This window comes from Euprymna scolopes, chromosome 36 (assembly GCF_053919585.1).
Source record: "Euprymna scolopes isolate OS-2025 chromosome 36, ASM5391958v1, whole genome shotgun sequence".
Taxonomy (NCBI): domain Eukaryota; kingdom Metazoa; phylum Mollusca; class Cephalopoda; order Sepiida; family Sepiolidae; genus Euprymna; species Euprymna scolopes.
In genome coordinates, this window is record NC_136517.1 from 67,092,279 (window position 1) to 67,107,374 (window position 15,096).

Here is a 15,096-nt window from a genome sequence, read left to right on the forward strand (position 1 = left end):
ATTGATGAACAGCGGATGCTTCTTTTCAACTTGATGACACAGCCTTCTGAAAACGCACTTTAAGATATGCGACTCGACATAGACGACAGGACAGCTTCCATGTGTCAAAAAAACAATTAGTTTGTGGTCTGCCAATTACGGGGACCACGGCTTCGACGTCCCCATACTGTCTCATCACAGATCCGAGCTGCTTTGGGACACCTCTTGGAGCGCGAACGTCAAACTCCCACCTCGGCTGATTTCCTGCACCCATCTTCATTGCAACTGCCGCTTCAGGGTCAACGGTGATGATATTGTTGACAGCTTACTCTCGATCGTGGGGAACCTCATACTTGATTGCCTGATCCCGGACCGGTGGTTCTAAAATTCGAGAATTCAAGCGAACCCGGATCATTCAATCCGGCCCCAGGAGGTACGCTCTCCCTCTATCAGCTTGCCTAGTTGAGAACGGTAACATCAAAACTATCATTACTTGTTAACAATAAACTCTTAAATACCTAGCTTTCAAAGTTTTTGATTGTTCAACTTATTTTTTTAATAAGTTGGACCACAAAAAACTTTAAGAACTTATTAGAAATATCAATTTAAAAAAAAAATGTGTCAAAAACGGCCCTAAACTGTGTTTTCAATCGATAGGGGACGAGTTTTCCGGGTACGAATGTTCCGGAGACGTCTTCCTGAGACGAGTTTTAAGAGTGTCGGAATTGATCACCCAAACTGGGAATACAAACAATGATGCAAGACTCCAATCGATCCGATTGTATTTCCAACTGCGTTTCATTTACTGCGCGAACGTCAAACTCCCTGATTTCCTTCACCTATCTTCATTGCAACTGCCCGCTTCAGGGTCAACGGTGATGATATTGTTAACAGCTTGCTCTCAATAGTGGACGAGTTTTCCGGGTACGAGTTTTCCGGGTACGAATGTTCCGGAGATGTTTTCCTGAGACGAGTTTTAAGAGTGTCGGAATTGATCACCCAAACTGGGAATACAAACTGTGATTGATGCAAGACTCCAATCGATCCAACTGCTTGAAAATCCATATTTTTAATCAGTCGCATTTCAGCGTTGAATTTACTGATTAGTTCAAAAACACGCAGGAAATACTTTCGAACAACATACACTAATCGGTCTTTATCAGTAGCCTACCGCTGCTGATTGATGAACAGTGGATGCTTCTTTTCAACTTGATGACACAGCCTTCTGAAAACGCACTTTAAGATATGCGACTCGACATAGACGACAGGACAGCTTCCATGTGTCAAAAAAACAATTAGTTTGTGGTCTGCCAATTACGGGGACCACGGCTTCGACGTCCCCATACTGTCTCATCACAGATCCGAGCTGCTTTGGGACACCTCTTGGAGCGCGAACGTCAAACTCCCACCTCGGCTGATTTCCTGCACCCATCTTCATTGCAACTGCCGCTTCAGGGTCAACGGTGATGATATTGTTGACAGCTTACTCTCGATCGTGGGGAACCTCATACTTGATTGCCTGATCCCGGACCGGTGGTTCTAAAATTCGAGAATTCAAGCGAACCCGGATCATTCAATCCGGCCCCAGGAGGTACGCTCTCCCTCTATCAGCTTGCCTAGTTGAGAACGGTAACATCAAAACTATCATTACTTGTTAACAATAAACTCTTAAATACCTAGCTTTCAAAGTTTTTGATTGTTCAACTTATTTTTTTAATAAGTTGGACCACAAAAAACTTTAAGAACTTATTAGAAATATCAATTTAAAAAAAAAATGTGTCAAAAACGGCCCTAAACTGTGTTTTCAATCGATAGGGGACGAGTTTTCCGGGTACGAGTTTTCCGGGTACGAATGTTCCGGAGACGTCTTCCTGAGACGAGTTTTAAGAGTGTCAGAATTGATCACCCAAACTGGGAATACAAACAATGATGCAAGACTCCAATCGATCCGATTGTATTTCCAACTGCGTTTCATTTACTGCGCGAACGTCAAACTCCCTGATTTCCTTCACCTATCTTCATTGCAACTGCCCGCTTCAGGGTCAACGGTGATGATATTGTTAACAGCTTGCTCTCAATAGTGGACGAGTTTTCCGGGTACGAGTTTTCCGGGTACGAATGTTCCGGAGATGTTTTCCTGAGACGAGTTTTAAGAGTGTCGGAATTGATCACCCAAACTGGGAATACAAACTATGATTGATGCAAGACTCCAATCGATCCAACTGCTTGAAAATCCATATTTTTAATCAGTCGCATTTCAGCGTTGAATTTACTGATTAGTTCAAAAACACGCAGGAAATACTTTCGAACAACATACACTAATCGGTCTTTATCAGTAGCCTACCGCTGCTGATTGATGAACAGCGGATGCTTCTTTTCAACTTGATGACACAGCCTTCTGAAAACGCACTTTAAGATATGCGACTCGACATAGACGACAGGACAGCTTCCATGTGTCAAAAAAACAATTAGTTTGTGGTCTGCCAATTACGGGGACCACGGCTTCGACGTCCCCATACTGTCTCATCACAGATCCGAGCTGCTTTGGGACACCTCTTGGAGCGCGAACGTCAAACTCCCACCTCGGCTGATTTCCTGCACCCATCTTCATTGCAACTGCCGCTTCAGGGTCAACGGTGATGATATTGTTGACAGCTTACTCTCGATCGTGGGGAACCTCATACTTGATTGCCTGATCCCGGACCGGTGGTTCTAAAATTCGAGAATTCAAGCGAACCCGGATCATTCAATCCGGCCCCAGGAGGTACGCTCTCCCTCTATCAGCTTGCCTAGTTGAGAACGGTAACATCAAAACTATCATTACTTGTTAACAATAAACTCTTAAATACCTAGCTTTCAAAGTTTTTGATTGTTCAACTTATTTTTTTAATAAGTTGGACCACAAAAAACTTTAAGAACTTATTAGAAATATCAATTTAAAAAAAAAATGTGTCAAAAACGGCCCTAAACTGTGTTTTCAATCGATAGGGGACGAGTTTTCCGGGTACGAGTTTTCCGGGTACGAATGTTCCGGAGACGTCTTCCTGAGACGAGTTTTAAGAGTGTCGGAATTGATCACCCAAACTGGGAATACAAACAATGATGCAAGACTCCAATCGATCCGATTGTATTTCCAACTGCGTTTCATTTACTGCGCGAACGTCAAACTCCCTGATTTCCTTCACCTATCTTCATTGCAACTGCCCGCTTCAGGGTCAACGGTGATGATATTGTTAACAGCTTGCTCTCAATAGTGGACGAGTTTTCCGGGTACGAGTTTTCCGGGTACGAATGTTCCGGAGATGTTTTCCTGAGACGAGTTTTAAGAGTGTCGGCATTGATCACCCAAACTGGGAATACAAACTGTGATTGATGCAAGACTCCAATCGATCCAACTGCTTGAAAATCCATATTTTTAATCAGTCGCATTTCAGCGTTGAATTTACTGATTAGTTCAAAAACACGCAGGAAATACTTTCGAACAACATACACTAATCGGTCTTTATCAGTAGCCTACCGCTGCTGATTGATGAACAGCGGATGCTTCTTTTCAACTTGATGACACAGCCTTCTGAAAACGCACTTTAAGATATGCGACTCGACATAGACGACAGGACAGCTTCCATGTGTCAAAAAAACAATTAGTTTGTGGTCTGCCAATTACGGGGACCACGGCTTCGACGTCCCCATACTGTCTCATCACAGATCCGAGCTGCTTTGGGACACCTCTTGGAGCGCGAACGTCAAACTCCCACCTCGGCTGATTTCCTGCACCCATCTTCATTGCAACTGCCGCTTCAGGGTCAACGGTGATGATATTGTTGACAGCTTACTCTCGATCGTGGGGAACCTCATACTTGATTGCCTGATCCCGGACCGGTGGTTCTAAAATTCGAGAATTCAAGCGAACCCGGATCATTCAATCCGGCCCCAGGAGGTACGCTCTCCCTCTATCAGCTTGCCTAGTTGAGAACGGTAACATCAAAACTATCATTACTTGTTAACAATAAACTCTTAAATACCTAGCTTTCAAAGTTTTTGATTGTTCAACTTATTTTTTTAATAAGTTGGACCACAAAAAACTTTAAGAACTTATTAGAAATATCAATTTAAAAAAAAAATGTGTCTAAAACGGCCCTAAACTGTGTTTTCAATCGATAGGGGACGAGTTTTCCGGGTACGAGTTTTCCGGGTACGAGTTTTCCGGGTACGAATGTTCCGGAGACGTCTTCCTGAGACGAGTTTTAAGAGTGTCGGAATTGATCACCCAAACTAGGAATACAAACAATGATGCAAGACTCCAATCGATCCGATTGTATTTCCAACTGCGTTTCATTTACTGCGCGAACGTCAAACTCCCTGATTTCCTTCACCTATCTTCATTGCAACTGCCCGCTTCAGGGTCAACGGTGATGATATTGTTGACAGCTTGCTCTCAATAGTGGACGAGTTTTCCGGGTACGAGTTTTCCGGGTACGAATGTTCCGGAGATGTTTTCCTGAGACGAGTTTTAAGAGTGTCGGAATTGATCACCCAAACTGGGAATACAAACTGCAAGACTCCAATCGATCCGATTGTATTTCCAACTGCTTGAAAATCCATATTTTTAATCAGTCGCATTTCAGCGTTGAATTTACTGATTAGTTCAAAAACACGCAGGAAATACTTTCGAACAACATACACTAATTTGGTCTTTATCAGTAGCCTACCGCTGCTGATTGATGAACAGCGGATGCTTCTTTTCAACTTGATGACACAGCCTTCTGAAAACGCACTTTAAGATATGCGACTCGACATAGACGACAGGACAGCTTCCATGTGTCAAAAAAACAATTAGTTTGTGGTCTGCCAATTACGGGGACCACGGCTTCGACGTCCCCATACTGTCTCATCACAGATCCGAGCTGCTTTGGGACACCTCTTGGAGCGCGAACGTCAAACTCCCACCTCGGCTGATTTCCTGCACCCATCTTCATTGCAACTGCCGCTTCAGGGTCAACGGTGATGATATTGTTGACAGCTTACTCTCGATCGTGGGGAACCTCATACTTGATTGCCTGATCCCGGACCGGTGGTTCTAAAATTCGAGAATTCAAGCGAACCCGGATCATTCAATCCGGCCCCAGGAGGTACGCTCTCCCTCTATCAGCTTGCCTAGTTGAGAACGGTAACATCAAAACTATCATTACTTGTTAACAATAAACTCTTAAATACCTAGCTTTCAAAGTTTTTGATTGTTCAACTTATTTTTTTAATAAGTTGGACCACAAAAAACTTTAAGAACTTATTAGAAATATCAATTTAAAAAAAAAATGTGTCAAAAACGGCCCTAAACTGTGTTTTCAATCGATAGGGGACGAGTTTTCCGGGTACGAGTTTTCCGGGTACGAGTTTTCCGGGTACGAGTTTTCCGGGTACGAATGTTCCGGAGACGTCTTCCTGAGACGAGTTTTAAGAGTGTCGGAATTGATCACCCAAACTGGGAATACAAACAATGATGCAAGACTCCAATCGATCCGATTGTATTTCCAACTGCGTTTCATTTACTGCGCGAACGTCAAACTCCCTGATTTCCTTCACCTATCTTCATTGCAACTGCCCGCTTCAGGGTCAACGGTGATGATATTGTTAACAGCTTGCTCTCAATAGTGGACGAGTTTTCCGGGTACGAGTTTTCCGGGTACGAATGTTCCGGAGATGTTTTCCTGAGACGAGTTTTAAGAGTGTCGGAATTGATCACCCAAACTGGGAATACAAACTGTGATTGATGCAAGACTCCAATCGATCCAACTGCTTGAAAATCCATATTTTTAATCAGTCGCATTTCAGCGTTGAATTTACTGATTAGTTCAAAAACACGCAGGAAATACTTTCGAACAACATACACTAATCGGTCTTTATCAGTAGCCTACCGCTGCTGATTGATGAACAGCGGATGCTTCTTTTCAACTTGATGACACAGCCTTCTGAAAACGCACTTTAAGATATGCGACTCGACATAGACGACAGGACAGCTTCCATGTGTCAAAAAAACAATTAGTTTGTGGTCTGCCAATTACGGGGACCACGGCTTCGACGTCCCCATACTGTCTCATCACAGATCCGAGCTGCTTTGGGACACCTCTTGGAGCGCGAACGTCAAACTCCCACCTCGGCTGATTTCCTGCACCCATCTTCATTGCAACTGCCGCTTCAGGGTCAACGGTGATGATATTGTTGACAGCTTACTCTCGATCGTGGGGAACCTCATACTTGATTGCCTGATCCCGGACCGGTGGTTCTAAAATTCGAGAATTCAAGCGAACCCGGATCATTCAATCCGGCCCCAGGAGGTACGCTCTCCCTCTATCAGCTTGCCTAGTTGAGAACGGTAACATCAAAACTATCATTACTTGTTAACAATAAACTCTTAAATACCTAGCTTTCAAAGTTTTTGATTGTTCAACTTATTTTTTTAATAAGTTGGACCACAAAAAACTTTAAGAACTTATTAGAAATATCAATTTAAAAAAAAAATGTGTCAAAAACGGCCCTAAACTGTGTTTTCAATCGATAGGGGACGAGTTTTCCGGGTACGAGTTTTCCGGGTACGAATGTTCCGGAGACGTCTTCCTGAGACGAGTTTTAAGAGTGTCGGAATTGATCACCCAAACTGGGAATACAAACAATGATGCAAGACTCCAATCGATCCGATTGTATTTCCAACTGCGTTTCATTTACTGCGCGAACGTCAAACTCCCTGATTTCCTTCACCTATCTTCATTGCAACTGCCCGCTTCAGGGTCAACGGTGATGATATTGTTAACAGCTTGCTCTCAATAGTGGACGAGTTTTCCGGGTACGAGTTTTCCGGGTACGAATGTTCCGGAGATGTTTTCCTGAGACGAGTTTTAAGAGTGTCGGAATTGATCACCCAAACTGGGAATACAAACTGTGATTGATGCAAGACTCCAATCGATCCAACTGCTTGAAAATCCATATTTTTAATCAGTCGCATTTCAGCGTTGAATTTACTGATTAGTTCAAAAACACGCAGGAAATACTTTCGAACAACATACACTAATCGGTCTTTATCAGTAGCCTACCGCTGCTGATTGATGAACAGCGGATGCTTCTTTTCAACTTGATGACACAGCCTTCTGAAAACGCACTTTAAGATATGCGACTCGACATAGACGACAGGACAGCTTCCATGTGTCAAAAAAACAATTAGTTTGTGGTCTGCCAATTACGGGGACCACGGCTTCGACGTCCCCATACTGTCTCATCACAGATCCGAGCTGCTTTGGGACACCTCTTGGAGCGCGAACGTCAAACTCCCACCTCGGCTGATTTCCTGCACCCATCTTCATTGCAACTGCCGCTTCAGGGTCAACGGTGATGATATTGTTGACAGCTTACTCTCGATCGTGGGGAACCTCATACTTGATTGCCTGATCCCGGACCGGTGGTTCTAAAATTCGAGAATTCAAGCGAACCCGGATCATTCAATCCGGCCCCAGGAGGTACGCTCTCCCTCTATCAGCTTGCCTAGTTGAGAACGGTAACATCAAAACTATCATTACTTGTTAACAATAAACTCTTAAATACCTAGCTTTCAAAGTTTTTGATTGTTCAACTTATTTTTTTAATAAGTTGGACCACAAAAAACTTTAAGAACTTATTAGAAATATCAATTTAAAAAAAAAATGTGTCAAAAACGGCCCTAAACTGTGTTTTCAATCGATAGGGGACGAGTTTTCCGGGTACGAGTTTTCCGGGTACGAGTTTTCCGGGTACGAATGTTCCGGAGACGTCTTCCTGAGACGAGTTTTAAGAGTGTCGGAATTGATCACCCAAACTGGGAATACAAACTGTGATTGATGCAAGACTCCAATCGATCCGATTGTATTTCCAACTGCGTTTCATTTACTGCGCGAACGTCAAACTCCCTGATTTCCTTCACCTATCTTCATTGCAACTGCCCGCTTCAGGGTCAACGGTGATGATATTGTTAACAGCTTGCTCTCAATAGTGGACGAGTTTTCCGGGTACGAGTTTTCCGGGTACGAATGTTCCGGAGATGTTTTCCTGAGACGAGTTTTAAGAGTGTCGGAATTGATCACCCAAACTGGGAATACAAACTGTGATTGATGCAAGACTCCAATCGATCCAACTGCTTGAAAATCCATATTTTTAATCAGTCGCATTTCAGCGTTGAATTTACTGATTAGTTCAAAAACACGCAGGAAATACTTTCGAACAACATACACTAATCGGTCTTTATCAGTAGCCTACCGCTGCTGATTGATGAACAGCGGATGCTTCTTTTCAACTTGATGACACAGCCTTCTGAAAACGCACTTTAAGATATGCGACTCGACATAGACGACAGGACAGCTTCCATGTGTCAAAAAAACAATTAGTTTGTGGTCTGCCAATTACGGGGACCACGGCTTCGACGTCCCCATACTGTCTCATCACAGATCCGAGCTGCTTTGGGACACCTCTTGGAGCGCGAACGTCAAACTCCCACCTCGGCTGATTTCCTGCACCCATCTTCATTGCAACTGCCGCTTCAGGGTCAACGGTGATGATATTGTTGACAGCTTACTCTCGATCGTGGGGAACCTCATACTTGATTGCCTGATCCCGGACCGGTGGTTCTAAAATTCGAGAATTCAAGCGAACCCGGATCATTCAATCCGGCCCCAGGAGGTACGCTCTCCCTCTATCAGCTTGCCTAGTTGAGAACGGTAACATCAAAACTATCATTACTTGTTAACAATAAACTCTTAAATACCTAGCTTTCAAAGTTTTTGATTGTTCAACTTATTTTTTTAATAAGTTGGACCACAAAAAACTTTAAGAACTTATTAGAAATATCAATTTAAAAAAAAAATGTGTCAAAAACGGCCCTAAACTGTGTTTTCAATCGATAGGGTACGAGTTTTCCGGGTACGAGTTTTCCGGGTACGAGTTTTCCGGGTACGAATGTTCCGGAGACGTCTTCCTGAGACGAGTTTTAAGAGTGTCGGAATTGATCACCCAAACTGGGAATACAAACAATGATGCAAGACTCCAATCGATCCGATTGTATTTCCAACTGCGTTTCATTTACTGCGCGAACGTCAAACTCCCTGATTTCCTTCACCTATCTTCATTGCAACTGCCCGCTTCAGGGTCAACGGTGATGATATTGTTAACAGCTTGCTCTCAATAGTGGACGAGTTTTCCGGGTACGAGTTTTCCGGGTACGAATGTTCCGGAGATGTTTTCCTGAGACGAGTTTTAAGAGTGTCGGAATTGATCACCCAAACTGGGAATACAAACTGTGATTGATGCAAGACTCCAATCGATCCAACTGCTTGAAAATCCATATTTTTAATCAGTCGCATTTCAGCGTTGAATTTACTGATTAGTTCAAAAACACGCAGGAAATACTTTCGAACAACATACACTAATCGGTCTTTATCAGTAGCCTACCGCTGCTGATTGATGAACAGCGGATGCTTCTTTTCAACTTGATGACACAGCCTTCTGAAAACGCACTTTAAGATATGCGACTCGACATAGACGACAGGACAGCTTCCATGTGTCAAAAAAACAATTAGTTTGTGGTCTGCCAATTACGGGGACCACGGCTTCGACGTCCCCATACTGTCTCATCACAGATCCGAGCTGCTTTGGGACACCTCTTGGAGCGCGAACGTCAAACTCCCACCTCGGCTGATTTCCTGCACCCATCTTCATTGCAACTGCCGCTTCAGGGTCAACGGTGATGATATTGTTGACAGCTTACTCTCGATCGTGGGGAACCTCATACTTGATTGCCTGATCCCGGACCGGTGGTTCTAAAATTCGAGAATTCAAGCGAACCCGGATCATTCAATCCGGCCCCAGGAGGTACGCTCTCCCTCTATCAGCTTGCCTAGTTGAGAACGGTAACATCAAAACTATCATTACTTGTTAACAATAAACTCTTAAATACCTAGCTTTCAAAGTTTTTGATTGTTCAACTTATTTTTTTAATAAGTTGGACCACAAAAAACTTTAAGAACTTATTAGAAATATCAATTTAAAAAAAAAATGTGTCAAAAACGGCCCTAAACTGTGTTTTCAATCGATAGGGGACGAGTTTTCCGGGTACGAGTTTTCCGGGTACGAGTTTTCCGGGTACGAATGTTCCGGAGACGTCTTCCTGAGACGAGTTTTAAGAGTGTCGGAATTGATCACCCAAACTGGGAATACAAACAATGATGCAAGACTCCAATCGATCCGATTGTATTTCCAACTGCGTTTCATTTACTGCGCGAACGTCAAACTCCCTGATTTCCTTCACCTATCTTCATTGCAACTGCCCGCTTCAGGGTCAACGGTGATGATATTGTTAACAGCTTGCTCTCAATAGTGGACGAGTTTTCCGGGTACGAGTTTTCCGGGTACGAATGTTCCGGAGATGTTTTCCTGAGACGAGTTTTAAGAGTGTCGGAATTGATCACCCAAACTGGGAATACAAACTGTGATTGATGCAAGACTCCAATCGATCCAACTGCTTGAAAATCCATATTTTTAATCAGTCGCATTTCAGCGTTGAATTTACTGATTAGTTCAAAAACACGCAGGAAATACTTTCGAACAACATACACTAATCGGTCTTTATCAGTAGCCTACCGCTGCTGATTGATGAACAGCGGATGCTTCTTTTCAACTTGATGACACAGCCTTCTGAAAACGCACTTTAAGATATGCGACTCGACATAGACGACAGGACAGCTTCCATGTGTCAAAAAAACAATTAGTTTGTGGTCTGCCAATTACGGGGACCACGGCTTCGACGTCCCCATACTGTCTCATCACAGATCCGAGCTGCTTTGGGACACCTCTTGGAGCGCGAACGTCAAACTCCCACCTCGGCTGATTTCCTGCACCCATCTTCATTGCAACTGCCGCTTCAGGGTCAACGGTGATGATATTGTTGACAGCTTACTCTCGATCGTGGGGAACCTCATACTTGATTGCCTGATCCCGGACCGGTGGTTCTAAAATTCGAGAATTCAAGCGAACCCGGATCATTCAATCCGGCCCCAGGAGGTACGCTCTCCCTCTATCAGCTTGCCTAGTTGAGAACGGTAACATCAAAACTATCATTACTTGTTAACAATAAACTCTTAAATACCTAGCTTTCAAAGTTTTTGATTGTTCAACTTATTTTTTTAATAAGTTGGACCACAAAAAACTTTAAGAACTTATTAGAAATATCAATTTAAAAAAAAAATGTGTCAAAAACGGCCCTAAACTGTGTTTTCAATCGATAGGGGACGAGTTTTCCGGGTACGAGTTTTCCGGGTACGAATGTTCCGGAGACGTCTTCCTGAGACGAGTTTTAAGAGTGTCGGAATTGATCACCCAAACTGGGAATACAAACAATGATGCAAGACTCCAATCGATCCGATTGTATTTCCAACTGCGTTTCATTTACTGCGCGAACGTCAAACTCCCTGATTTCCTTCACCTATCTTCATTGCAACTGCCCGCTTCAGGGTCAACGGTGATGATATTGTTAACAGCTTGCTCTCAATAGTGGACGAGTTTTCCGGGTACGAGTTTTCCGGGTACGAATGTTCCGGAGATGTTTTCCTGAGACGAGTTTTAAGAGTGTCGGAATTGATCACCCAAACTGGGAATACAAACTGTGATTGATGCAAGACTCCAATCGATCCAACTGCTTGAAAATCCATATTTTTAATCAGTCGCATTTCAGCGTTGAATTTACTGATTAGTTCAAAAACACGCAGGAAATACTTTCGAACAACATACACTAATCGGTCTTTATCAGTAGCCTACCGCTGCTGATTGATGAACAGCGGATGCTTCTTTTCAACTTGATGACACAGCCTTCTGAAAACGCACTTTAAGATATGCGACTCGACATAGACGACAGGACAGCTTCCATGTGTCAAAAAAACAATTAGTTTGTGGTCTGCCAATTACGGGGACCACGGCTTCGACGTCCCCATACTGTCTCATCACAGATCCGAGCTGCTTTGGGACACCTCTTGGAGCGCGAACGTCAAACTCCCACCTCGGCTGATTTCCTGCACCCATCTTCATTGCAACTGCCGCTTCAGGGTCAACGGTGATGATATTGTTGACAGCTTACTCTCGATCGTGGGGAACCTCATACTTGATTGCCTGATCCCGGACCGGTGGTTCTAAAATTCGAGAATTCAAGCGAACCCGGATCATTCAATCCGGCCCCAGGAGGTACGCTCTCCCTCTATCAGCTTGCCTAGTTGAGAACGGTAACATCAAAACTATCATTACTTGTTAACAATAAACTCTTAAATACCTAGCTTTCAAAGTTTTTGATTGTTCAACTTATTTTTTTAATAAGTTGGACCACAAAAAACTTTAAGAACTTATTAGAAATATCAATTTAAAAAAAAAATGTGTCAAAAACGGCCCTAAACTGTGTTTTCAATCGATAGGGGACGAGTTTTCCGGGTACGAGTTTTCCGGGTACGAATGTTCCGGAGACGTCTTCCTGAGACGAGTTTTAAGAGTGTCGGAATTGATCACCCAAACTGGGAATACAAACAATGATGCAAGACTCCAATCGATCCGATTGTATTTCCAACTGCGTTTCATTTACTGCGCGAACGTCAAACTCCCTGATTTCCTTCACCTATCTTCATTGCAACTGCCCGCTTCAGGGTCAACGGTGATGATATTGTTAACAGCTTGCTCTCAATAGTGGACGAGTTTTCCGGGTACGAGTTTTCCGGGTACGAATGTTCCGGAGATGTTTTCCTGAGACGAGTTTTAAGAGTGTCGGCATTGATCACCCAAACTGGGAATACAAACTGTGATTGATGCAAGACTCCAATCGATCCAACTGCTTGAAAATCCATATTTTTAATCAGTCGCATTTCAGCGTTGAATTTACTGATTAGTTCAAAAACACGCAGGAAATACTTTCGAACAACATACACTAATCGGTCTTTATCAGTAGCCTACCGCTGCTGATTGATGAACAGCGGATGCTTCTTTTCAACTTGATGACACAGCCTTCTGAAAACGCACTTTAAGATATGCGACTCGACATAGACGACAGGACAGCTTCCATGTGTCAAAAAAACAATTAGTTTGTGGTCTGCCAATTACGGGGACCACGGCTTCGACGTCCCCATACTGTCTCATCACAGATCCGAGCTGCTTTGGGACACCTCTTGGAGCGCGAACGTCAAACTCCCACCTCGGCTGATTTCCTGCACCCATCTTCATTGCAACTGCCGCTTCAGGGTCAACGGTGATGATATTGTTGACAGCTTACTCTCGATCGTGGGGAACATCATACTTGATTGCCTGATCCCGGACCGGTGGTTCTAAAATTCGAGAATTCAAGCGAACCCGGATCATTCAATCCGGCCCCAGGAGGTACGCTCTCCCTCTATCAGCTTGCCTAGTTGAGAACGGTAACATCAAAACTATCATTACTTGTTAACAATAAACTCTTAAATACCTAGCTTTCAAAGTTTTTGATTGTTCAACTTATTTTTTTAATAAGTTGGACCACAAAAAACTTTAAGAACTTATTAGAAATATCAATTTAAAAAAAAAATGTGTCAAAAACGGCCCTAAACTGTGTTTTCAATCGATAGGGGACGAGTTTTCCGGGTACGAGTTTTCCGGGTACGAATGTTCCGGAGACGTCTTCCTGAGACGAGTTTTAAGAGTGTCGGAATTGATCACCCAAACTGGGAATACAAACAATGATGCAAGACTCCAATCGATCCGATTGTATTTCCAACTGCGTTTCATTTACTGCGCGAACGTCAAACTCCCTGATTTCCTTCACCTATCTTCATTGCAACTGCCCGCTTCAGGGTCAACGGTGATGATATTGTTAACAGCTTGCTCTCAATAGTGGACGAGTTTTCCGGGTACGAGTTTTCCGGGTACGAATGTTCCGGAGATGTTTTCCTGAGACGAGTTTTAAGAGTGTCGGCATTGATCACCCAAACTGGGAATACAAACTGTGATTGATGCAAGACTCCAATCGATCCAACTGCTTGAAAATCCATATTTTTAATCAGTCGCATTTCAGCGTTGAATTTACTGATTAGTTCAAAAACACGCAGGAAATACTTTCGAACAACATACACTAATCGGTCTTTATCAGTAGCCTACCGCTGCTGATTGATGAACAGCGGATGCTTCTTTTCAACTTGATGACACAGCCTTCTGAAAACGCACTTTAAGATATGCGACTCGACATAGACGACAGGACAGCTTCCATGTGTCAAAAAAACAATTAGTTTGTGGTCTGCCAATTACGGGGACCACGGCTTCGACGTCCCCATACTGTCTCATCACAGATCCGAGCTGCTTTGGGACACCTCTTGGAGCGCGAACGTCAAACTCCCACCTCGGCTGATTTCCTGCACCCATCTTCATTGCAACTGCCGCTTCAGGGTCAACGGTGATGATATTGTTGACAGCTTACTCTCGATCGTGGGGAACATCATACTTGATTGCCTGATCCCGGACCGGTGGTTCTAAAATTCGAGAATTCAAGCGAACCCGGATCATTCAATCCGGCCCCAGGAGGTACGCTCTCCCTCTATCAGCTTGCCTAGTTGAGAACGGTAACATCAAAACTATCATTACTTGTTAACAATAAACTCTTAAATACCTAGCTTTCAAAGTTTTTGATTGTTCAACTTATTTTTTTAATAAGTTGGACCACAAAAAACTTTAAGAACTTATTAGAAATATCAATTTAAAAAAAAAATGTGTCAAAAACGGCCCTAAACTGTGTTTTCAATCGATAGGGGACGAGTTTTCCGGGTACGAGTTTTCCGGGTACGAATGTTCCGGAGACGTCTTCCTGAGACGAGTTTTAAGAGTGTCGGAATTGATCACCCAAACTAGGAATACAAACAATGATGCAAGACTCCAATCGATCCGATTGTATTTCCAACTGCGTTTCATTTACTGCGCGAACGTCAAACTCCCTGATTTCCTTCACCTATCTTCATTGCAACTGCCCGCTTCAGGGTCAACGGTGATGATATTGTTGACAGCTTGCTCTCAATAGTGGACGAGTTTTCCGGGTACGAGTTTTCCGGGTAC